Source organism: Scyliorhinus torazame, chromosome 15 (assembly GCF_047496885.1).
Source record: "Scyliorhinus torazame isolate Kashiwa2021f chromosome 15, sScyTor2.1, whole genome shotgun sequence".
Taxonomy (NCBI): Eukaryota; Metazoa; Chordata; class Chondrichthyes; order Carcharhiniformes; family Scyliorhinidae; genus Scyliorhinus; species Scyliorhinus torazame.
This window is the reverse complement of record NC_092721.1, coordinates 69,181,916-69,208,367: the sequence shown is the minus strand read 5'-3', so window position 1 is coordinate 69,208,367 and position 26,452 is coordinate 69,181,916. Positions and strand designations below refer to the sequence as shown.

Here is a 26,452-nt window from a genome sequence, read left to right as displayed (position 1 = left end):
GTCCTGATATGCCGATGACTTGTTATTATACGTGTAGGAACCAAGTGTGTCAATAGGGGGAATACTGGAGCTGCTTCGGGTGTTTGGGTCTTTCTCAGGGTACAAATTAAATCTAGGCAAGAGTGAATATTTTGTGGTTCCTCGGCCAGGGGTGGGGCAGAGATGGGTGAGCTGCCATTCCGTAAGGCAGGGACTCAATTTGGATACCTGGGGGTGCAGGTTGCTCGAGATTGGGGGTGCGGGGGGGGGGGGGGGGGGGAGGCTCTGTAGGTACAACATTTCTAGTTTGGTTGGGAAGGTGAAAGCTGATCTGGCAAGATGGGATGGTCTCCCTCTGTCACTGGCGGGTCGTGTACAGATGGTTAAAATGAATGTTCTGCCACGATTCCTGTTTATTTTTCAATGCCTGCCAATTTTCCTGCCAAAGGCATTTTTTAGAGAGATTGAAGGGATGATTGCCTCGTTCATATGGAGAGGGAAGATGGCCAGAACTAAAAAGGTGCTACTACAGAGAGGAAGGCAGGCACGGAGTTTGGGTCTTCCGAACCTGATGTATTACTACTGGGCGGCGAATGTGGAGAAGGTACAGAGCTGGGTCAGAGGGGTTGACTCCCAATGGGTCAGAATGGAGGAGAGTTGGGGGGGGGGGGGGGTGGTTAGGGATGAAGGCACTAGCGACAGCGCCACTCCCGACGGCCGCGGGGAGATACTCAGGGAGTCCGGTAGTAATGGCTTTGTTGAGAATTTGGAGGCAGTCTCGACAGCATTTCAGGTTGGGGGCAGGGTCAAGGGAAATGCCGATTCGGGAGAACCATGGATTTGAGCCAGGGAAGTGTGATGGAAATGTTCGGAGATGGGAGGAGAAAGGAATTAGGACACTAAAAGATTTGTTCCTTGGGGGTCGTTTTGCAAGATTGAAGGAGCTGGGTGTTGTTGCTAACTTTTGGTTGGTTCAATTGGCTCTGTTTTATGACCTTTGCTCTGGAGTCGCCACGTATCTTTATGATACCGCCACGAGGTTCAAGTTCAAGTAATGATCAATAACTCAACACACCAATTAGTAAGATTCAAATCAATACACATTTATTATACACAGTAAATTGCTACTCATGCATAAAATCTACTTTCTAAGCTATTTCTATAACTAACAGACCTATACTTAGCTTCGGACTGGCCCACCAGGTCAGGGGAACAAATGACCTTTCATTCGGGTTCTGAAACTGCAGGATTCAAAAGCTGGGATAGACTGGTAGCTAGGAGCGCCTATCTCGTAGCGAGCGTTGACTTGAGACTTACTTCTTTGGAGGCCGCCGGACAGGTCTCTGTCGAGGGTTGCTTTGCGTTGCTCAGTGACCCTGTCAAGAAGGACGATTTGAACTTGGAGGCTTTACTTTATAGTCCCCAGGGGCTTCCCGCCTTTCGGGGCGGACCCCGTACCTGGTTTCAAGTGATTGGACTTCGTTCCAATTGCTTGGTTCGATTTCTTCAATACTGGAGCTGTTCCCTGATCGTTGGGCGGTCTTTAAGTGTCCGTTAACCTCTTTTGTGTTGGCTCCTGCTGGCGCCGAGGAGTCTGGCTTGGCTTTGTTTACCTTAAATGTTTCGATTGTTCCCGCGTATCGTTCATTACTATGTAGATGGCTGCTACATTACTAGGCAGATGGCTGCTTGTATCGATGCTGTCTGGGTTTTTTGCAGAGTCTAATACACAGTAAACTTGCGCCTGCTAGTTTTTGCCTGTGTTGGCTGAATTTCCCTTCAGCCTTTGCGATTCTCCATTTTACGTCGGGAAGTAGCCAACTCAGGTGGCTACACTCCCTCCTTGTGATCCTAACGCGAAGCGTGAAGGATCACATAACTGCGTTGTTTTCATTCCCTGACCCGGCAAGCACTCTTCTATGGCCTCTACACTGACCATAACTATGCAAGAAAATTTTTAACTAACATTCTAAGTGGCGCTATGTCAAAACAGGGACATGCATTACAAAATAATAAACAACAGTACCTCTAACTGTCCTTAATAAACGACACTCACTCAAACATTCGATTATACTAACTTCCTAAACAATACACACAAAATCATGACAGCATTATTCACATTTTCCCTGGCTTGGCAGTCAAGCTCAGGATTGTACAATCGCTCATGAAACACATTTCTTTATTCACAAAAAAAAGAACGCAAATGAATGTTCTTTATTATAGATCGCGAGGGTCGGGGGTCTGGTCTTAACCGAAAATAGGGGGGGGTGCGAGCGCGGTAGGCTCTCCTTCTCCATTTTCTCAGCTGAATAGTCTGCACGATGCAGCAGAGTATCACCAATACTAGTAGGGATTCTATCAAGTAGGACAGGGAGTACCAGGTTATAAACCTGTCACACCAAGATGGTGTGGTGTCGCTTGTGACTGGGCTCTGGGTACTATGGGGAAGTGAATCATTAACGGCTGGGGGGTTGGGGTCAGGGGGTTCGCGCTCGCGCGCAACCAAATGCTCATTTGGGTGATGAGCAACATGGAGGATGTCCTCATTGTTCTTTTTCTTTCTCTTCTCTTCTCATTCCTTCTCTTCGTCTCTTTTCCTGGAGCTTCTGGGATTCTGTGGGATCAAGCATAGTGTCTGTTACTATCTTGGTTTAATATCTCGTCTGTTAGTATGTCTGTCCTTTTGTGCCAATTCTCCCTTTACAATTTGTCACCATGTGTGACTCCCTCATTTTTTTTTTTTAAACTGAATATTCCGGACAAGACACACTTAAAAATACTGAAACAGTGCGAGCCGTCTCGCAGGCTGTGGGATTTACTATCCAAATGTTTGAGGATGTAAATAGCATAGGGATGGCAACCTAAGTGTCATCTGAAAACAAAACAAAACTTTTTGAACGAAAAGTGCCGAAATGAGGTAAGTATGGGACGCGACGGGTAAGATTTGGATGGAATCCCCGGGTAGGACGGCGACCAATGCCGTGTGTGCTCTACCCAAGCGTAGCTGACCAGACAGGGGGTTCCCAGGTAGCGCGGTTCCCAATGCCGTTTCTCCACTGCCTGAGCAACCGACAAGAACGGGCAAGAAATGTAGTCATCGTGGGGGGTTGCCATATTGATTCTTCCTTCGAACCAGAAGGGCAGTTACGAACGGGGGCCTGTGTTTCTGTCGACAGACGAGTTCCTCTGAACTGGCGTCTGGGACATTAACAAGTCTCTGTGGACAAACTAGTTCCTCTGAACTAGCGTCCGAGACAAACTAGTTTCTCTGACTGCCAGTGGGCATCAGAAGGGTGGTGGCGTGGTGCCGTGGAATTTTTTTCCCCGATCGTACAAACAACATTTAACAATACCACTACAAACAACATTAAACATGCTGCAGGTTCCATCAGAAAGGACATTGTTTTCTCCCAAGCGGTTTCTTTTTAGAACATCATCTGGACACCTCAGTTATCAGTTGCGAACAGGGTCTCAAAGGGGTTCTCGTTTTGGGAGTCAGACTCAAAGTCGTCATCTTCTCCCGGATGCCAAACTCTCGTGTGTATCAGGGCGGATAGGGCTGCATGGTGCGATTTGGGATCCATCTCGTCGTTCCGGACGAGCCTGTATGAGTTGTCACGGTGCCAAAAGGTGGTGTCTAGTTCTGTGGGGATGGAGTCGGGGTCGTAATCGTAGGTCGGTGGTCGGTGTTGGGATTTATTGAGGAACGCGATGAGGAAGGGATCACTCGAATCGTGGTCAGATTCGCTGGGTGTGGGTCCTGTTGCATGGGGATGGTAGGGAGGCGTGCTGTGGCTGTTGTCTGAGTCACAGTCGCTGTCTCTGCTGCTGCTATCTGTGGACGTTCCGGGGCGGAGTGTATAGCTCGGGGGTGGAGTCGGGGTTGAGTCCGTGGCTGAGCTGGACTTGTTGGGGGAGGGTAGGGTTACGTTGGCTGTGGGCGGGGCGTGGTCTGCTGCGTCGAGCATGATGTGGTGTGCGTGGTTCGACTGTGGTCCATATGCCTTAAGTTGGTTAATATGGAACCACGCAGTCTTTCCGTTGGGGAACTTTGTTTTGTACATGGAGGGACTTACTTTGTCTGCAATGGAATCCGGACCCAAATATTTAGGTGACAGGAATGTGCTGGGGTTGTATATGGAGAGCATGACTTGCTGTCCTACACTGAACTCAGTCGCATGTACTGTCTTATCAAAACAGGCCTTGCTCTGTTTCTTCCGTGTGCCTAATCTTACTGCGGCTGCTAGCTGAGCCGTTTTAACATTCTGAACCAGTTGTTCTACTGCTTTCTCGTGTGTGAGGGCCGTCACTTCGGGGCTGGTCAAATCTAATCCCAATAAAAATTCTGTGCCTTTTATGGGACGTCCGGTCATGAGGGTGTGTGGGGTGTAACCTGTAGATGTTGAAACTGTATTTCGCAAAAACATCAGCGCAAAATGAAGGACTAAATCCCAAGTGGTGTTGTTTTGCTGGATCATTTTTTGGAGGGTAGCTTTTAGGGTCCAATTTGTGCGCTCCACGATACCACTTGACTGGGGGTGGTATGCGATGTGGAATTTTTGGGTAATACCAAATATCGTGAGGACGTTCTTCATGACACGTCCCGTAAAATGGGAACCTTGGTCGGATTCAATGCTGCGGGGGAGTCCCCATCGCGTAAAGATGTGGTGGGTTAAGATCTTGCCTGTGGTCTTTGCAGTGTTTGTTCTGGATGGGAATGCCTCTACCCATTTTGTAAACGTGTCTATCACAATGAGTACATATTTATAACCATTCCTGCAAGGGGGCAATGGTCCTATAAAATCAATCTGGAGGTTAGTCCAGGGGCCATTAACTGGGCGGGTGTGACTGAGTTGAGCTTTCTTTGCGTATCTGTCCGGGTTGTTCTGGGCACAGATAAGGCAATTCTCAACGTAGTGCGTTACGTCTTCCTTTACACTGGGCCACCAACAGAGCTGCCTGAGGTGGGCTGTAGTGGGATCAATTCCCTGATGTCCATGACTGTCATGGAACAAACAAATTAGCTGATTCCTGTCCTGTTCAGGAACCACATAAAGGGTTTCTTTTAACACCACACCGTCTTGTGTGGTCAGTGCATTTCTAAACCTCTCGTAAGGTGCCGTAAATGTTCCTTTCAAAATCTCCCTGATTGCTATCCTGCTTCTGGGCCTACACTAAGTCCTCGATATTAGTCTGCGAGACCTGAACTGCGTTCACTGGTGCGCTTTCGGGGGGGGGGGGGGGTTCCAAAAATATCCATGCCTGGAACCTGCTTTTGCCAGTGAGTCGGCTTTTACATTTCCGGGGGGGGAGGAACGATAGTGACTACGAACTTTAACTGTTGCAAAAGTCCTGCCCTGTGCTTTTTCTAAAATGTGACGGAGCAATGGGGCTGAGGGGACGAGTTTTCTGTCTGCGGAAACAAATCCTCTTGCCTTCCACAGGGTTAGGAACTCTGTAAGGCTGTTGCAGTCATAGAGGCTGTCCGAGTATATATCTGCTGGGCTGGGGAAGGAATCTGGGTGTTCTACAATGTACGCCACAGCTGCTAGTTCTGCCGCCGGCGCGCCTAAGTGTCCTGGAAGTTTTATTGCTATTTCTTCTAGGGCGCGTCCCTGCGCGTCCTCGACATAAATGCCGCATCCTGTTATGCACTTCCCTTCTAATATTGTGGAAGATCCATCCACATATATTCTTATGGGTTCGCACGTGTCTGTGTGCTGGGGGCTCTGAGGTGAACTACCTATCTTTCTGGGGGGTGTTTTCGCAATAAAGAGGCCGTGTTGTGGTGTGGTGAGACAATCTCACATTCGTGGGGGGTGCCTGGGTATTGTAGGTTATCTGCTAAGAAAGTGTGGGTCTTGGTCCTTTTAACAGTGATGTCCCGTCCCTGCAAAAGAAGGGTCCATCTGGCTGCTCTTATTTGACTGACTGTACCGTCGTTAAGTCGTCCGTCCAGTAAAAGTTGGGTGGGGGTGTGTTCCGTCAGGATTGTGATGGGGATTAGTCCGGTTATGTAAGAAAAATATTGTACTGCCCAAAATACTGCGAGCAGGTGCCTGTCACAGGCTGAAAATCCCTGCTCCACAGCATCTAAAACGCTGGAGGCGTAAGTCACGGGCCTTAATTGTTTGTGCCGTTCCTGGAGGAGCAAGGCCGAAAGGATACGGTCTGTGCTTGCTACCTCTATCGCATAGGGGGAACTTGTAGTCCGGGGGCTGCTATGAGTGCTCTTTTCAAAGAGTCCACAGCATCCGTATACTGCGGGAGCCATTCCCAGGGGGCTCCTTTCTTTAGGAGGTCTGAGAGGGGTGCTGCCTTGCTGGCGAAACCGTCAATGTGGTTTCAGCAGTAGCCAACTCGTCCTAAAAACGACCGGAGGGCTGAAACATTCTGGGGAAGGGGCAATTTGGCAATCGAGTCAATCCTTTTATGTTCGATCTCGCGTTTACCACGTGTGATAATTGTACCCAAATAAATCACCTTGTTTTCCAAAATCTGGGCCTTTTTGGGGTTTACTTTACATCCAATTTTCTGTAGGAGTTCCAGGAGTTCGGACAGAAGCTCGATGTGCTCTGCCTTGGTGTCTGTCTGCAGTAATAGGTCGTCCACATACTGGACCAGACATTCGGGGCGAGAAAATTTCGATAATCCATTTGCCATCTGTCGGAAAATGGAGAGGGTGTTGTGGAATCCTTGTGGAAGGCATGTCCACGTGTACTGCTGATTTTTAAAAGTGAAGGCAAATTTGTACTGGCACGCTTTTGCCAATGGAATGGACCAGAATCCATTACTGACGTCCAAAACCGTAAAGTATTGTGAGTTGAGTCCCTGTTTGAGCATGGTCTCGGGACTTGTGGCTACCGTGGGGGCTGCTGCGGGGGTGACTTTGTTGAGTTCCCGGTAATCGATGGTCAGTCACCATGATCCATCGGGCTTTCTCACTGGCCAAATCGGGGCATTATTAGTGGAGGCTACTGATCTGAGTACGTGCTGCTCTAATAAGCTGTCGATTACTTTTGCGATTTCTCCCTCTGCATCTTGGGGAAATCCATATTGCTTTTGGGGTCTAGGGTCAGGTCGTGTGATTTATACTGAACCAGTCATCCGGCCACAGTCGTGTTTGTGGGTCGCGAATGCTGTCCTGTTCTTTTGTAAAACTGCCCTAACCTGCTTGTCTGTGCTAATCGTAGTCGGGTCAAACCAAAATTTGCCGACTGCGCTAATCTTGTTTGCATATTCTCCTATGGTGAGAGTTACGGGGGCTCTTGCGGATTTTGCCATTCTCCAGACACATTGGTTGACTGGATCAAAGGACAGATTGTGGGAATTCATAAAATCTATGCCCAAAATGTGTTCTGCTGTGTGGGGTAGATCGACTAAAACTATGGGGTGCTTGGTGGTGATGTTGCCGATTTGAATGGGTACAGGGGCTGTGATGTGTCCCTGCTGTGAGTGGCCTGTAAAGCCGCTGAGGATGATAGTGGCTGTAGTGGGCCACGTGTCCTTTTGAAACATGGTGGAGGAATTTATCGTGGTGCGGGACCCTCCTGTGTCCCAGAGAAACTCGATGGGCTGGCCCCGTATCTTTGCTGCAACTACTGGTCGGCTGGACCTATCCCAAAGGGTGTCGCAGACCCAACTGGGGGAGCCCGAACACCGTCAGTCCGTTCCGGTCAGGTCCGTCTGATCTGAACGGGTGCTAACTCTATGTATTGGCTTTGACCTGTTCTTATTTAGAGTGCTTGTCTGCTGGGCTCTCTGTTGATTTTGTGGGGCATTGCATTCTCTTGCAAAGTGTCCCAACTGCCCACAGTTATAACACTCCTGTGACTTTTTTGGGGGTTGTTCTTGTCTTCATTTACCCATGAGGGGTTCTGGTGTGCCTTTACTGTGTGTATGTCTGCTTCTGCCTGCTGTTCTTCGGGATTTTTGTTTGTGGGTTTGTTTTGAACAGATTGCTCCCAGGTGCGGGACAATCTTTTGCAACCCATTTCTCATTATGAGCCTCCTCTGAGGGATCATAATTGGCACGAGCTTTTTGTCCTATTTCTGTGGCATGGGAGATAAGGGTGCGGGTCCATTTGGCCATGTTGTCTGGGGACAAATGGGCTCGGTCTAAGTCTCCGAAAACTGCTGCGAAATGGATCTGCAAGCGTCCAGCAAACGCTGTGGCGTGTTCTGTCTTTTTCTGCCTGCACTTGTTCAGGCCTTCTACGGGGTCACCCCTGTTATACCCGATCGCGTCTAGGATTGTGGTATGCGTTTCTGCAAGGGTGCCTCCTCATACATTCTGTGGGTCGGGAAGGGCTGCTACGACCGAAGGGTCTAAACTCAAAACTGTGAGCTTTACTTGCTCTCGCTCATCCAGGCCGTACATGGTAGCCTGCTGTTTTACTCTGGCAAAGAAGTGGTGGGAGTCTGAGGTGGGGAGGAACGGTTTGATTTTATCGCACGCGTCCCATAATTGGGTCACTGTTAAGGGGGTGGTGTACAGAAATTCCGTGTCGTCCGATGTGGAGGTGCGGTGGGTGGTGACTGGGTTCATTGGAGCCTGAACTATCTGCTCTGTGGGGGGTTGAGGCGCTTTTCTCTTCTGGGGCTTTCCCTGCGCACATGTTCCCTGAACATATCTCTGTGCTGTCTCACTCAATTCTTCCCAATCAGGGCCGTCTTCCTCATCTAGCTGTGATCCAAAGGTTTTCTAGAATCCTTTTTGAACTGAAAGCAGAGATTGCAGTTCTGCAATCTGCTTCTGGCACTTCGCGTGGTCTAATGAGCTTTGTCTTTGCTCCGTGGTGGCAGCATGGAGTGCTCTTAACGCTGCCTTCAGGGCACTACACTGCCTCTGCAATGCCTCTACCTGCTTCTCAGTTTCCTCTCGTACCAGGACTGCATGTTGCGTATCCTGATAGGCCTTTTCGTACTCGGATTGGAAGCTGCTTAGACAAGACTGGTGTGCCCCCTTGGCATCATCCACCTCTCCGTCCTTTGCTGCTAACTTCCTCCTTAATTCTACATTCTCTTTCTCTACTTCACTGATATCGACCTTGCTCATTCGATGTATGCCTTCTATCACTTTTCGGAGTGTCCTAACAACCTCCTCTGTGCCTCGCAATTGTGCCAAACAGGACATGATTGCCATCGACTTGCGAGCTTTTCCTCAGCTCTTCTTGTGAATCTTGCTCAGGTTCTCCCACCAAGTATGTCCTATACTCCCGGGACCTGTTTCCTCATTTTCACAGAATTCGCTCCAAAGGGGCCATCCTTTCCCTTTGAGGTACTTTCTGATTTCCTCTTCCCAAACGGGACACTGTCCTATTCTGCTGCTGGTTGCTGCGAACACAAATTCTTTGGGGTTCAAGAGGCGTTGCATTACCTGCATTGCCATCTTTCCTCTCTGAATACTTCTCTTGAAATTTGGAACAAGGGGTATTAAGGCGGTGTTGTAATTACGGGTACGGCTTTCGCTATTTTCCAGAATACAAACTCCCGACAGTTTTGTCGCAACAAAAATCTATCAGTTTTACCTTATCGCCCTGTTAGTTGCACATGCATTAACACACTTCCGAATTATGAGGATTGATCAGAACTGCTTGAACACTTGTGGTTTTTCTGTTCCCAATTGGATTTCTAATTCAAATTTTGGGTTCTCCCAGAGTGGTTAAGCCACTTCTAGATCAGGTCCCATCAGGATGTCGCCAGTAATATGTTGCTAACTTTTGGTTGGTTCAATTGGCTCTGTTTTATAACCTTTGCTCTAGAGTCGCCAGGTATCTTTATGATACCACCACGAGGTTCAAGTTCAAGTAATGATCACAAACTCAACACACCAATTAGTAAGATTCAAATCAAAGCACATTTATTATACTCAGTAAATTGCTACTCATGTACAAACTCTATTTTCTAGGCTATTTCTATAACTAACAGGCCTATACTTAGCTTCGGACTGACCCACCAGGTCAGGGGAACAAATGGCCTTTTGTTCGGGTTCTGAAACTGCAGGATTCAAAAGCTGGTATAGACTGGTAGCTAGGAGCGCCTATCTCGTAGCGAGCATTGACTTGAGACTTACTTCTTTGGAGGCCGCTGGACAGGTCACTGTCAAGGGTTGCTTTGCGTTGCTGAGTGAACCTGTCAAGAAGGACGATTTGAACTTGGGGGCTTTACTTTATTGTCCCCAGGGGCTTCCCGCCTTTCGCGGCAGACCCCTACCTGGTTTCAAGTGATTGGACTTTGTTCCAATCACTTGGTTTGATTTCTCCAATACTGGAGCTGTTCCCTGATCGTTGGGCGGTCTTTAAGGGTCCGTTAACCTCTTTTGTGTTGGCTCCTGCTGGCGCCGAGGAGTCTGGCTTGGCTTTGTTTACCTTAAATGTTTTGATTGTTCCCGGGAATCGTTCATTACTATGTAGATGGCTGTTACATTACTAGGCAGATGGCTGCTGGTATCGATGCTGTCTGCGTTTTTTGCAGAGTCTAATACACAGTAAACATGCGCCTGCTAGTTTTTGCCTGCGTTGGCTGAATTTCCCTTCAGCCTTTGCGGTTCTCCATTTTACATCGGGAAGTGGCCACTTAGGTGGCTACAGAGTGAAGTATGGGCTGGAACAGGGGGAAACATTTTGATACATGCAGGTTGAGACTTTGCCAGAAAAGGGATACAGAGCTTCCCAGTAGAGCCGGCTTCCACATTGCTGGAGGAGGTGCTGACGACAGGGGGACTGGAGAAGTGGGTAGTATTGGCGGTTTACGGGACTACGTTGGAGGAGGAGAAGGTGCCACTAGAAGGGATCAAGGCAAAGTGGGAGGAAGAGTTAGGAGAGGGTATGAAGGCGGGGAGGGATTCTGGTCTGAGATGCTCCGGAAGGTGAAAGCCTCCACCTCGTGTGCTAGGTTGGGGCTGATACAGCTGAAGGTGGTATATAGAGCACAACGTACAAGGGCAAGGATGAGCCGGTTCTTTGAGGGGGTAGAAGATGTGTGTGAACGTTGCTGGGGGGGGGGGGGGGGGGGGGGGGGGGGGGGGAGCCCGCAAACCACGTTCATATGTTTTGGTCCTGTCCAAAGCTGGAGGATTACTGGAAGGAGGTTTTTAGAGTAATCTCTAAAGTGATGCATGTGGAACTGGACCCGGACCCTCGGGAGGCCATATTCGGGGTGTCGGACCAGCCGAATTGGAAATGGGTGCGGAGACAGATGTTGTAGCCTTCGCCTCGTTGATCGCCCGAAGGCGGATCCTGTTAGGGGGAGGTCAACCTCTCCACCCTGTGCCCTGGCATGGCGGGGGGACCTGCTGGAATTCGTGACGCTTAAAAAGGTCAAATTTGAACTGAGGGGAAGGATGGAGGGGTTCTACAATTCATGGGCATTATTCTTATGCACTTTCGAGAATTGGATCACAGTGAACATTAGTGGGGGGGGGGGGGGGGGGGGGGGGGGCTGGGAGGGTTGAGGGAGAGGGACTGTCTGTGTTAATGGTGAGTATGGGTGATTCCTGATTCCTTTTTGTCATTTGTTTAGGTTAACATGCGTGCTGATGTCTGGGGTTTGGTGGGAGGATGGGATCGTTGTTATTGATATGGGGATTGACATTACATTCGTTACTGATTATTGTTTATTGTTGGGTGTAAATTTGGGAGAAAATGTGAACCAGGAGAATAAAAAATATTTTTATAAAAAAATAAAGCATACAGTATCTTAGTTCTTATTAATATTTACATAGCGTACAAGAGCAAGGAGGTTATACTAAACTTGTATAAATCACTGGTTCAACCTCAAATGGAGTGTTGCATTCAATTCTGGGTGCCACACTTTAAAAAAGATGTGAAGGCATTAGAGAGAGTGCAAAAAAGTATAATGAGAATGGTGCCATGGATAAGGAACTTCAGTTATGTACAGTAAGAAGTCTTACAACACCAGGTTAAAGTCCAACAGGTTTGTTTTGAATCACTAGCTTTTGGAGCGCTGCTCCTTCCTCAGGTGAATGTCACCTGAGGAAGGAGCAGTGCTCCGAAAGCCAGTGATTCGAAACAAACCTGTTGGACTTTAACCTGGTGTTGTAAGACTTCTTACTGTGCTCACCCCAGTCCAACGCCGGCATCTCCACATTTTCAGTTATGTAGATAGACTGGAGAAGTTGGGACTGTTTTCCGTGGAGACGAGAAGGTTGAGAGGAGGTTTCTCAGAGATATTCAAAATCATGAGGTCTGGACAGAGTAGGTAGGGAAAAACTGTTTTTATTGGTGGATGGATTGAGAACCAGAGGGGGTAGGTTTAAGGTAATTGATAAAAGAAGCAATGAAGACATGAGGAGAAACTTTTTCACGCAGCAAGTGGTTAAAACCTGGAATGCACTGCATGAGAATGTGGTGGAGGCAGGTTCAATCGAGGCCCTCAAGGGAATTCAATTATTCTCTGAAATGGAAGAACGTGTGGGGATACGGGGTGAAGGCAGGAGAATGCCACTAGGTGAATGGTTAATTTAAAGAACCGACGCAGCCACGACAGGCCGAATAGCCTCTTTCTGTGCTGTAACAATTCAGTGAACTTAGTTCCTGGAATTCTGATTTTATAAAATATTTTGCCTACTTGAGGAATTTGATCAAAATGTCATTGTAAATAGCATGTTAGTCCAAAACTTAAGGCTGAAGTATTCACAACGGTTTTCATCAGAAGGTGTCGAATGGACGATCCTACTTGGCCTCCTCCTTTGGGCTGTCAGCATCACAGATGCAACACTTCAGCATAATATGTAGAAATGGTTGAATGCACTTGGTACAGCAAAGGTGACAGGATTCAACCACTTCCCACTTGTAGTGCTGTGGACCTGTGCTTCAAAACCAACTGCGCCTTTTCCGAGGCAGCTACAGCATTGGGGCCTAATTGATCATGTGAAAAATTGCCCTAGTATGCTCTGTCCATAAAGAGCAGAACAATTCCGATTCAGCCAATTGCATTGCTGTTAGCTTACTATCAATCATCAAAGAGTGCCATCAAGCAGGATTCACTTACCAATAATCTGCTCACTTTGGGTTCTGCCAGGATTACTTGGCATCAAACAACATTACAGTCTTGGTCCAAATATGGATAAATGATCTGAATTCCACCAGTGAAGCAAGCGTTACGTCTTTGACATTGAGATGGCATTTGACGTTGTGAGCCAACAACAAAGAGACTTTGTAAAACAAAAGGGGGTCGGGGGAAATTGTCCAGTGGCTGAATTCATATTGAGCATTAAGCCAGATAGTTTCTGGTTTTTTAAAATTTAAAGTACCCAATTCCTTTTTTCACAATTAAGGAGCGATTTAGCATGGCCAATCCACCTACCCTGCACATCAGTGGTTAGTACTGTTGCTTCACAACGCCAGAGTCCCAGGTTCGATTCCCGGCTTGGGTCACTGTCTGTGCGGAGTCTGCATGTTCTCCCTGTGTCTGTGCGGGTTTTCTTCGGGTGCTCCAGTTTCCTCCCACGAGTCCCAAAAGACGTGCTAATAGGTAACTTGGACATTCTGAATTCTCCCTCAGTGTACCCGAACAGGCGCCGGAGTGTGGTGACTAGGGGATTTTCACAGTAACTTAATTGCAGTGCTAATGTAAGCCTACTTGTGACAATAAAGATTATTTTATATTATATATTAGAAGGACAAAGGCAGCAGGTACCTGGAAACACAATTATCTCTCGGTTCCCCTGCAAGTCACACACCACTTGGACTTGGGCATATCACATCATTGTAATGCTTCATTACTGCTGGGTTAAAAACCTAGAAATCCCTACTTCATAGCATTGTGAGAGTACTTACACCACATTGACTGCAATGGTTGAAGAAGTAAGCTCACCCTCACCTTCTCTAAGGCAATTAGGAATGGGCAATAACTGTCGGCCTTGCTGGTGTTGCCCACATCCCAAGAATTAATTTGGAAGAATACATGTGAGGGAGGTGCCGCGTGGTAGTTGTAATTTCCATCTTATTTATGTGAAAATAGAAGACCGTGATAGAACAATAGAACATTACAGCGCAGTACAGGCTCTTCGGCGCTCGATGTTGCGCCGACATGTGAAACCAATCTAAAGCCCATCTACACTATTCCATTATCATCCATATGTTTATCCAATGACCATTTAAATGCCCTTAATATTGGCGAGTCCACTACTATTGCAGGCAGGGCATTCCACGCCCCTACTACGCTCTGAGTAAAGAACCTACCTCTGACATCTGTCTTTTATCTATCTCCCCTCAATTTAAAGCTATGTCCCCTTGTGCTAGCCATCACCATCCGAGGAAAAAGGCTCTCACTGTCCATCCTATCTAATCCTCAGTGATGCACTGTAACAATCTGGTAACAGGAGAATGAATAAAATAAAATGATCCACAATTGATGTTGCTTGAATAGCAAATACTCTAAATCTATTATATGAGGTATAATATGTAAAGAGTATATAAAAATGTGGATTAAAGGAGAGTCCTGGGAATATTTATTTGCATCATGAGCAAGTTTTGTAAAATTGTAGATAAACAGCATACAGTTATGACTGTGAGACCTTTACTTAATATCAGTTAAGGTACAGCATTTTTATTTTGTGTCCTGTCATGTGACATATTGCTCCAACAAATTCATTGTGCGAGAGTAAAGAGATCTGTAAAGTGTCATGGTTGGATTGAAGTAGCTCATGGTAAGCTTCAGATCCCTCATTTCAGGTCCTAGACTATCAATGAACAACGGGCCTATTAGTAAAAGAGGAATTTTACTGCTTATGTTTTGGACTGCCAGCTAAAATGAATAGCTGAATTGCACACCGGTTTTGGGTGTGCTGGTTTGTATTAGCTTACTTGATAGGCGAAGAAGAGAAAACTGATTTGGCAAGGATTGTATCTCTCTTGCCCCATCCAAACGCCTCCGAGTGCATCAACAAAATAATAGTGTGGATAGCAGTTATAGAAACATTTGGATTTTTTAAACCTCCTGACTGATCATTGTTTCACAATTCTGGAGGACGGGTAAGATACATAAGGTAAAATATTTAATGAAATAATTTGCAATCCTTGCGTCTCACAGTTTGAAAGCCATAAGGTATACTTTCTGACCTTCCCATGGGAGGCGTGACAGCTTGTGTTCTTTTGCTGTTATATTTCACACTTGGGTTGCAGCACACAACAGGCTTCAGCAGTTGTTTATTGATTGTGACAGCCAAGCATCTGACCACGTATTCAGTGAGGACTTCTACAATTCAGAGATGCAAGGTTTTTTTTCTTACTGGAAAGATGAGCTCTTTCAATTGCATTAAGCTCAACAGGAGGAGCAAGGAATGTAAAAGAAGATCCACTGATTAGTGTTTGGTTGGTATTATTTGATCGTCATAGAAGATTATTGATTTTGTTTTGCACTCTATTGAGAGTAGTGGTCAAATGTGAGGTACAAATATTAACTATTAGAGTGCCCATCAGCTCCAGGGAATCATGTTCCCAAAATCAATCATTTCCTTCTGAGATTACATTTCCAACACACTACTGAAACAGTACTGGTGTTACAGTTACACATATACTGTCATATTAGTAGCTCTCTAACAACAAAACTGATGTTATAACAATAGAATATTCCGTTTAGAGCAAGTATTTATTTCTTTATTTCCAATTAAGGAGCAATTTAGCATAGCCAATTCACCTGACCTGCACATCTTTGGGTTGTGGAGTGGGGTGGGGGGGTGGGGGGGGTGGGGTGGGGGGGGGGGGGTGGGGGCACGTGGCACAGTTGTTAGCATTGCTGTCTACAGCGCTGAGGACACAGCTTTGAATCCTGGCCCTGGGTCACTGTCCGTGTGGAGTTTGCACATTCTCCCCGTGTCTGCATGGGTTTCACCCCCGCAACCCAAAGATGTGCAGGTAGGTGGATTGGCCACAATAAATTGCCCCTTAATTGGAACAAAAAATAATTGGGTAGTCTAAATTTAAAAGAAAAATCTTTGGCTTGTGGGGTGAAACCCACGCAGACATGGGGAGAATGTGCAAACTCCACATGAACAGTGACCCAGGGCCAGGAATTATAAGTAATAACTGGGATACTTTAATAGCTTTATTTCTATTATGTTTAAACCCCCCCCCCAGTTTTCACTGTCTTTCTTTCTTATCTACTTATTAGAATCATAAAATCCCTACAGTGCAGATGGGCCGTTTGGCCCATCGGTCTGCACCAACCTTTGAAACAGTGCCCTACCTAGGCCTAATTTATCCTATTTATCCCTGTAACCTCGCCTCACCTTTGGACACAAAGGGGCAATTGAACATGGCCAATCCACCCAACCTACACATCTTTGGACGGTGGGAGGAAACCAGAGCCCACGGAGGAAACCAACACAGATACAGGAAGAATGTACAAACTCCACACAGACAGTCACCTAAGATTGGAATTGAACCTGTGTCCCCAGTGGTGGTGTGAAGCAGCAATGATAACCACTGTGCCACCGTGCCGTTAAAGTTAATTGACAATAGACAAGGTAGAAATAATTACACTAATTGTTTTCAGCATCCCTGGGCATGAGAAGTGTCAAATAAGCTACAGTTGTTGGTCTCTTATGTGGTGGCTTCGCGATAGGGTGGTAAACATATGAGACTAGGATGGGACTGAGATCTGTCATGGTGACCCCACAGTGAGTTTGCCTAGGTTCACCTGCAAGAATGACCATTTGGGTTTGGTACTTCTTGCCTGGTCAGCACCTTTGGAACAGAAGAAAAAGATTAGCCGAAGAAATACTGTTAGAATCACAGAATGACATAGCATAAGAGGCTCGTCATGCTAATACTGGATCTTTGAAAGAGATATACAATTAATAATAATAATAAAAATCTTTATTGTCACAAGTAGGCTTACATTAACACTACAAGGAAGTTACTGTCAAAATCCCCCGGTCACCACACTCCAGCGCCTGTTCGGGTACACTGAGAGAGAATTCAGAATGTCCAATTCACCTAACAGCATGTCTTTCTGGACTTGTGGGAGTAAACAGGAGTGCCCGGAAGAAACCCACGCAGACACGGCGAGAACGTGCAGACTCTGCACAGACAGTGACCCAAGCCGGAATCGAACCTGGGACCCTGGCGCTGTGAAACAACAGTGCTAACTACTGTGCTACCGTGCTGCCCAGAATTAGTTTTTCTCCTTACCCAATCATCATAGCACTGCAAACCTTTCTCCTTCAAGTATTTATCCTACTCCGTTTTAAAAGTTATTATTGAATCTGCATCCACAACCCTTTCAGATAGTGCATTCCAAATCATAACACCGTGTTGTGTAAAAATGTGCTTTCTTGACACTGGTCCTTTGTCTATTACCATAATTCTGAATCCTTTGCTTACAGGAGTGGGCCTAGGTAGAGTGCTCTTTAGGAGGGTCAGTGCAAACTCAATGGGCTGAATGGCATCCTTCTGCACTGTAGAAAGATTCTATAAATGTGCTCATTTAGTTCCTCAACCTTTCCCCCTACCTCCACAAGATCTGTTTTAGCCTTTATTTGGTTCTACCCTTTATTTTTGACTGCCCTTTTATTATTTATATGTTTCAGAAAAATGTAGGATTTTTTTAATGTTATCTACTATGACTCTACTCTCACATACTCGTTTTTCCCTCTTATGTCCCTTTTCAGTACCTCTCTGTATTTACTACATCCAGCTTGGTTGTCCACAGAATTAGGAACCTGATATTTATTTTAAATCTTCTTTTCTTTTTATGTTAATATTTATATTTTTAGTTTGGTTCCAGCTCAGATGTTTGGCATACAAAGTAGCGCCTCAAGGATCAGTGCTGGGGTCAAAACTGTTAACATTTTTTATCAATCATTTGGATGGAGGGACTGAATATATGGTTGCCAAATTTTCTGATAGGAAGGGGAGTAGTTGTGAAGGGGACATCAGTTCAAAAAGGGATATAGATCGTTAAGTGAGTGATCAAAAATTTGGCAGCTGGAGTACAATGTGGGGAAATGTGAATTTCTCCACTTTGGCAGGAAGAATAAAAAAACAGAATATTATTTAAATGGAGAGAGACTGCAGAACACTGCAGCGCAGAGGGATCTGGGTGTCACAAACAGTTAGTATGCAGATGCAGCAATTGATTAGGAAGACAAATTGAATGTTGCTGTTTATTGCAAAGAGAATGGAATATTAAAATCCATAAGTTTTGTTGGAATACGGTGTCTTGTTTTGATCTCCTTATTAAGAGAAGATATAATTGCATGTGAAGAAATTTCAAGAAGGTTTACTCAACTGATCCCTGGGATGATGAGGGATCTATTTGGAAAGTTTGGACAAGTTGGGCCTGTGGCTTTTGGGGTGTAGAAGAATGACAGGTGATCTTCTTGAAACATATAAGGGACTTGACAGGGTTGATACTGAGAGATTGGAACTATGGGATAGACTAAAACAAGGGGACAGAGTTTGAAAATAAGAAATTTTTCATTTGAGGTGGAGATGAGGAGAACTGTTTCTTTCAGAGAGTCATTAGCCTGTGGAATTCACTTCCCCAGAGAGCAATGGAGGTAGGGTCATTGAATATTTTGAAAGCTGAGTTAGATAGTTTCTTGTTTCTTGACAAGCGAATCAAAGATTATCGGGGTATAAAGGAAAGTAGATGCAAGGCCACATTAAGATCAGCCATGATCTTATCAAAAGGTGGAGGATGCTCGAGGGGCTGAATGGCCTATTCCTGCTCTTGCCTCATGTGTTCACATGTTCTTTTGAGTCAAAGGTTGTGGGGAGAGGCAGGTAAAGTGAAGAGCTCTGAGGTGAAGAGGGATCTGGGTGTCTCAGCACATGAATTAGAAAAGGCAGGTGCAGCAAGTAATTAGAAAATCAAATATATTAAAATTTATTGTGGGGGGAATTTAATTCGAAAGTAGGAAAGTTATGCACTCTCCATACCTCACCAATCCCCCCTCCACCCAGCCCGCCCATAGGCCCCTCTCTCTCAGTGCTCCCCAAAGAAGGTGCTCTCTCTCTCTTTCTCTCTCACCCTGCACCTACTCTGGCCCTTTCTCTCTGTCTAACCACAACCCCCACTCCCACACCCAAAGACCTCTCTTTCCCAGCCTCCCCATTCCCAATCCCACTCTCTCTCTCTCTCTGTCCCCCTTCCAGTGCCTTTCTTGCACTTTCTCTCTCCCTCTGTGCCCCTCCCCTCCCAGAGCTTCTTGAATGCATTCTCTGTGCCCCCAACCTCCTCCCCCCCACACTCCCATCCCCCACCCAGAGTATGAGTGAGATCACATCTGCGGTACCGTGTACATTATCGGTGTCCTTACTTAAGGAAAGATGTAAATGCTTTGGAAGCAGTTTAGAGAAGGTTTACCAGACTAATATCTAAAAAGGGTGGGTTGTCTTATGAGGAAAAGTTGCACAAGCTAGGCTTGATTCATTGGAGTTTAGAAGAGTAAAAGGTGACTTGATTGAAACATATTAGATCCTGTGGGATCTTGACAGGGTAGATGTGGAGAGGATGTTTCATCTTGTGAGAGAATCTAGAATGAAGGATCATTGTTTAAAAATAAAGGGACACCCATTTCATTGAATCATAGAATCTCGACAGTTCAGAAGGAGGCCATTCAGCCCATTCAATGTCTGACTGACCCTCTGAAAAAGCACCCGACCCAGGCCCACTCCCTCGCCCCATCCCTGCAACCCCACCTAACTTATACATCTTTGGACTGTGGGAGGAAACCGGAGCACCCGGAGGAAACCCACACAGACATTTAAAATGGAGATAAAGATAAATAGTTTCACTCATAGGGTTGTGCGTCTTTGGAACTCTTTTCCTGAAAATGTAATGGAAGCAGAGTTTTGGAATGTTTTTAAGGCAGAGGTGAGTAGATTCTTGGTGTGCAAAGGGGTGATAGACTATCGGGGGGAGGTAGCATGTAAATTTGAGATTACAATTAGATCAGCCATGATCTTACTAAATGGCAGACAAGGCTAGAGGGGCTGAATGGCCTACTCCTGTTCCTTGTTCATATGGAACATTTCTAGTCTGGACCCAGACTAACTACTCTTTGAAGACTTCCCGTTAAAGATTTGCTGTTTTTGCCTGCTACACCCATTCTGTCGTTCACTTGGAAACTCTAGTAATGACCAAACAAGAATTGTCACAATTGGCAGTGAGGAGAATGAATAGGAAACGTTTTAGCCAAGTTGTTTGTGGGAAAGGACAGGGAAACTTGTTAAACACTTGGTCTGTTCACACGGTTCAAGTCACCATATGAAACATGTTATTTTCAGCAGGAATTCAGAAGTCTAAACCAACCATAAAAATAATTTGTCTTGATGTAGGAAGCTTGATAAAACAAATGACTTCATTGGCATTATTATTTTCCGGAACAAAATGTGCAGTGATTATATCGCAAGCATGAATGTTTTAAGTGTGGGATCATTTGTGTATTAGCAACATGGTTGGTGTTGTATTTTGTCATTCACACCATTAACAGCATATCAATGGATTTAAAACTGATATAAGCACCCCAAAATATTCTAACCTTTTAGAAATGAAGGGTTGAGACCTACGAATCCTGAAATGGCTTCTGATTGCATAAACCTCCTGCACCTCCATCTTGCATCATACTGCATTTGATGAGGCAATTAACATTTGCTATGAAATATATATTGACTCGCATATAGCCTGGTAGCCTAATGTCAATCATCATTTGATAAACATATAATCATTGAAGTTTCAAGCTTGGGCAACATCTGGAATTAACTGCACAGTATGTAATGATGCAGTTGATGTTTGCAAGGACAGTTACATTACAATACCTTCTGACCAATCACGATGGATGCATGGGTAGGGAGGCACGGTGGTGCGCTGGTTAGCACTGAGGCCTCACAGAGACGAGGACCTGGATTTGATCCTGGCTCCAGGTCTCTGTCTGTGTGGAGTTTGGATATTCTCCCCTTGTTTGCGTGGGTCTCATCTCCACAGCTCAAAAAAGATGTGCAGGCTAGGTGAATTGGCCTCGCTAAATTGCCCCTAATTGGGGGGAAAAAAGAATTAGGTATTCTAAAAATGTTTTTAAAAGATGGATACATGGGAGCAATTGCAGCCAAAAGTTATAAACAACTCTTATTTTTTCTTAACAGTTTATGATGCCATCAGAGGTTAATATTATACTGTTTCTGGCAGCCGCCCTCAGATGTGTATTGTTCATGTAACAGGATGTCACAGTTTCTCACTCCAGGATACCTACTAATGGCTGTGGCCCAGAGATACATCTCGGTTTTCGAAGCTGCAAAGCAGAAGTTATTAAAAATTTCAGGTGAGCTGATTTAAGCTGAGCCAACAAGTGACCCCCGTGCCTTGGGAAAAGGGATCGTGTTTACATTTTAGTCCTAAAAGCGACAACAGGAGGTGTCTGAAATAACAAGGCGGGGTAAGATGAGATAGTAGCAATGTTCAAAACGAGGTTAATGGACTCTAATAGATTTTAAGTCTAGAACGTATCCAAGGCATTAATGTTTTGAAATAGTGGCCTCTTAAAGTGGAGTCTTTCTCTGGGTCTGTGTTAAGTGACCGTCTGCCGTCTGCCCTTCCTTCCTCTTTGAGACGGAACTAGGTTAGCCTCCCTCAGTTTTGTTTTTAACAATACATAAACAATTGTTATCAAGTTGTATGTGATTCCGCGAGTGTATGAAGTGTGTGAACCTTTCGTAAAATTGCACGAAAGCGATTTTTTTTAAAGTGCAAATGTGGAGTGTAAACTGATCGTCAGCATTTCCGGGTTAGGTTTTAAGTCGCTTGCTGTTGATTGTCATGTAACCGGATTCACTGAACAGGAAATCTACCCATGTAGCTTTCCAACACTTGCCTCACCTGTCTGAACTAAACTTACTGAGCTACTCTCATAATTAGGTCACATGGTTTCTCTCCTGTCTCTCATTACTTCTCTGTCTCCCTTGCACATACACACATTTATCATTAATACACAGACTTGCCGTCAAACATTGCAATATTTTGTCATTTAAGTCATGGTCAAGTAATATCACTGAAGACACTTTGGAATGACATTTTAGCAGAATCTTGTTCAAGGTGTTTCAAGCAAAATCTGCATGTTTTGAATAATTTCTAGCTGAAAGTGGAAAATAAATACAGGGTTATGGGACTAACTCTCTCAAAATGCCAGCATTGGCACTTTGGCCCGAATGGCCTTCCCCTATATTATATGGTGCTCTGAATTCACCCTTACCATCTGAAGTAATCCGGCTGTACATTTTAAATAATCGGGTACATGAAACCCTGGCAAAAAAGGGGTGTCTTATTCTCTTTCGCATTGTGTCAATAAAACAGACGTGTTCAAATCAAGTTTCCATCTGAGCAGCCGGCAGATTTGTACGGTTAATAAAGATTGTGGATTGTCAAAAATCATCTTTCGCTTCGGTGTGGGCAGACTCGATTCACGCGTGCCTGCTTTTGATTCCTGAGCTAATCTCTTGTCAATTTTATTTTCAGAAATCCAGCATTTCAGCATCGCACCTTCGCAATCCCGCTACCACGTGGAATATTTCTTTTAACAGAACACATTTCGGATGAATAACACAGGCGGAAAACATTTTGAATGTGTCAGGACACCAGGGAAATAAAACTAAAGTCTTTGGTTTGGACTCTAATAATCGAACAGATAAGGCTCGTGATCAAAACATATCAAAATGTTTCGTCAGCAGTGTATTAGGAACTTTGCTTTCATTGTTTGCTTTGAATTCTCATCTGCCCGCGTTAGATCTTTGAGAAAACAAATCAGACTGATTATGTTGAGCAACTAAATAATTGGATTGGATGCAACACATTGTCGAAGTAAATTTAAAAAGGTAACACACTGAATCATTTAAAAACCAACTACATGACAATTCGAATAACCTGAATTGTAATACGAATGCTCTTGTAAAAATGAGTGGCTTGCATGTTTAGAAGGCGAACTCAACAATTCAGTATATTTTAGATTTTAGCATTTTAACTTCTGCCTTGGGTTAATTCGTGACATGTATTGACATGTAATATCTTACCAATAATGTGCTATCAAACGGTTTTGGAAAGGCCTGCGTTATTCTGACGGGTGTTAAATATTAATTTATGGTACACCGGTTTGCATGACAAATCCATCGAGGGAGATTGTGGGGAAACTGGAGGATTGCCATTTAATGGATTTTTGGATTTGCTTTGAAATAGGTTCTTGGATCTTGCAGAAAGTGTAACGGAGACGTTTCCGAGTTTCTTACCAAGCGGTTACTTTATAGATCGGACGCAGTGGTCAAATTTCTTATTCCTCCACTTTCACGTTGTTGCCAATTCTTCTGGTGGTGTGGGTCAGAGTAAAAGGAAAGAAAAAAAATCAGACACTGTGCAAATCAACTATTTCCGGTACTTCTTAGAGATCTAAACTTAAACGGTGGCCGGGGAATGCGAACACTTCTGCTGACCTGTGTTGCGAAAGAAATAATTCAAGTCCGCCCCACGCCGCCTCTCAGTTTGTGTTTTTCTTGTTACTGTGATTTGAAAATGTAACAAGCAAAAATCGATTATTTTTAAAAAAAATTTAACAATTTGCCTGAACTAATTTTCCCACCATGTGTCCTTTTCGATAAGACACAAGTGTAACAAGGATCTCGCTGAGTTTTGAAGCTGGTAGTAAGGAATTGCGGGCAAAACGGTACAGAGAGGTCTCCCCCCCCTCCCCCCCCCAAAAAAAAAAATTGGTTCCTCTTGAAACCCAATTCATTCAGGCTAACGGGATGCGAGGCTATTCTAATTTTAAAAACCTTGCAAAGTGTAACACGCCTCTCTTTACTTCCAGTTACATCCTCGCGTAACTGGAGAAGCTGAAGGCACCTCAGAAGCGCAATTCCCCTCCCGCGATCCATGTTATTAATTACCGGCAGAACCGTTTCATCGACCCCCCTCTCATGATCACCGTGAAAATTACCCCATTAAAAGGCAGCAGTAAACGTGTCGACAGCTGTAGTGGTTAGGGCTGATGTTGAAAGGGTTTACAATCGTTTCTAATCCTTTGCTGTTGTTGGGAGACACGCGTGACGATTTCTGTTCAACTCGTTTATTCTCGGGACGGTGGGCGGGGATTATACAAACGCACAGAATGTAAAAAGTCAAAGGCTCCCGCAACTCTCATTTAACGATAACCGGGTTACCATCTCAACACTGGAGGGATATGTCAACACGTCCTTGTATCTATTTATCTATCCAACTTTTGTTTTATTAACGCCCCGTTTGAAAACAGAACGATGCCACATATAATATTCTGTTTGCTTTGACCTCTCCCCATCACAAAATACAAAAAGCAACATGAAAACTGGGTCAACAAAGTGTGTTCATACAGAATCACATTTACTAGGGTTAGGGTCTGATAAATTCCATCCTTCATTATTATCGCCTTAAATATGCCGGAAAGTTACAATATCTCCACATCCGTCGATCCAATCTGCTGAAGGTTAGTTTAGGTTAGTCAACACACTGGGTGTGTTTTTTTTGTGAAAAAAATCTTACTTTCAATTACTTAACGTTACTAACTGACGATATACCGTTTTAAGTGTTTTAATAAAACCCTAGTTTGCTTTTCATTCTTTTTATAGCCCCCATGGCATTTGAAGAGAATTCAAATCGGGGCAGACGGACCCGAAAACAAAGAGGACTGCTGCTTTCACTGAGAATTCGTCGCCGTTTCGGGATGATCCAATCACCTGCACATTATTCAGAGTAACACTCTGATCAAACTGGACACTTCATTCTTGTTGCTTCATTTTCTCATTACGAAGTTCATTTACTGTCACAATCGAGAGTCACCATTAAACCCGTTTAAAATAAATTGGATTAATTGCTCAGGATTCCGGACACTTGGGATCTCGTGGCTGTAAATTAGATTATGTCTGGCGTCTTGACAATCTGTTTGCTTTATAAAACTAACACGCTCTTCCACCTCTCCCCCCCCCCCCCCCCGCCTTGTCAGAGATTTAGTTACAGAATATCCTTATGGAACTTATGTTATTCGGAACCTATGCAAGACATGTTTAGTTTGCTCTTTCCACTTTTCACTAAGTTTACGGTTTCCATTAATCGCACATACACGCCCCCCTCTCTCTGATTGCACATTCATCCTTTTCCTTTTATCAAATATCGTGTTAATATAAAGTTTGGGGGCATTAAGGGGATTGGGCAAGGGGGTTGTGGCAGAAACTGACTCGCTGGCCGGATATCAGCTTTTCTCCCTCTCTAAAATAAACCTGCTGTCTGTTGCTGGGTGCCCCGTTTTAATATCTCATATTAAATAAACCTATTGACCAATCAAACACATTTCAAAAACTGTTGCCCCTGAAGGCAACATCCTTTGAAACGCAATGTATTCAAAGCACTGATCTCTTAATGGAATCGTTTAAATATTTTATGCAGACATAACTTCAAAGACTGCATTTCAGCCTTTTCCCTGACGATTAGTTCCCACGAATTTCAAAAGCCATGATATTAAATTATCTCAATGGCTTTAAAATTCCCCCCAAGAAGCCAACTGCGTCGGTCAAGTCAAAGCGGTCTGTATAATATTTTAATGCATAATCATGAAAATAAAAGTTTACCGTGACACTGATTCGCCGCGAGAATGCACCAGAAGTTGGAAGGCAATGAGACCGATTGCGGGGTGTTCCTGAGAAAATTTCCCATTTGATCTCTAGTGGGCGCTGTCGATCCATGAAAAGACCAAAGTCAGTCGGGATCCTGGCGAGCGCCTTGCATATCATACCTTTACATCATTGCATTTAATGCCCAACCCAGAACGAAATATATCAGTGCCTTTAACCAGCCGTGTAATTCTTTAAACAGAACACAAATGCACCGAATTGTTGCAAGTCAATGGATCTTACATAATTGTTTACTTCTCAGGTTAGGCACCCAGTTAGTTATCTTTAGAGTTTATGTTGCTCAAGATTTATACCCCCCCACCCTCATTTGTTCTGTGCAAATATGAAATCTTGCCTTCGCAGTCCTCTTTTCCCCACCCCCAATGCAATGTTACAGAATTGACCAGTCAAAAGGGAATTTGACAGGGAAACACGTTAAACTTTATGCAAAGCAGAAACTTTTATCGGTTTATTGAAGTGATGCTGAATGCAGTGGATTGAGGAGAGCAACCCCACCCCAACTTCCCCTAACCCCCGCCCCCAACCTCCCTGTCAATACCTTAAGCAAATGATAATGAGATTCGTGCTAAACCGCAATGCTTCCAATTAGCAAGTACAAATGAAACAGTGTGAGTATTTTGCACAGAAACGCTGCAGCGTTGTTTTACTTGCGGTGTGTTTTATTTGGTTACCTGTGCTGTGAGGCTCACTGCTCACTCAGATCAGCCTGTTCAGACCGAGGAAATAATAACAATGGAGATGGGGGGGGGGGGAGGGGGTGGAATCGAGGGAGGCTTTGACTGACGGCTTCAGGGACCAAT

General features: G+C 44.8%; 2 long non-coding RNA genes across 5 annotated transcripts; one reads left to right on the top strand and one right to left on the bottom strand.

Annotated features, from left to right (window-relative positions):
• Nucleotides 1-1,061: 1,061 nt before the first annotated feature.
• LOC140391616 (uncharacterized) lies at nucleotides 1,062-26,368 on the bottom strand. Of its 4 annotated transcripts, none has more exons than XR_011935135.1 (3): nucleotides 26,324-26,368; nucleotides 23,226-23,300; nucleotides 1,062-2,593 (listed from the first exon to the last, which is right to left on the bottom strand). It is a non-coding gene; the product is annotated as an uncharacterized lncRNA (long non-coding RNA). The 4 variants fall into 4 exon arrangements; XR_011935136.1 differs by lacking the exon at nucleotides 26,324-26,368 and adding an exon at nucleotides 25,590-25,780; XR_011935133.1 differs by lacking the exon at nucleotides 26,324-26,368 and adding an exon at nucleotides 23,930-24,038 and having other exon boundaries at nucleotides 23,226-23,297.
• Nucleotides 21,200-24,873, top strand: LOC140391617 (uncharacterized). Its single transcript, XR_011935137.1, has 3 exons — nucleotides 21,200-21,271; nucleotides 22,462-22,817; nucleotides 24,594-24,873. It is a non-coding gene; the product is annotated as an uncharacterized lncRNA (long non-coding RNA).
• Nucleotides 26,369-26,452: the final 84 nt, after the last annotated feature.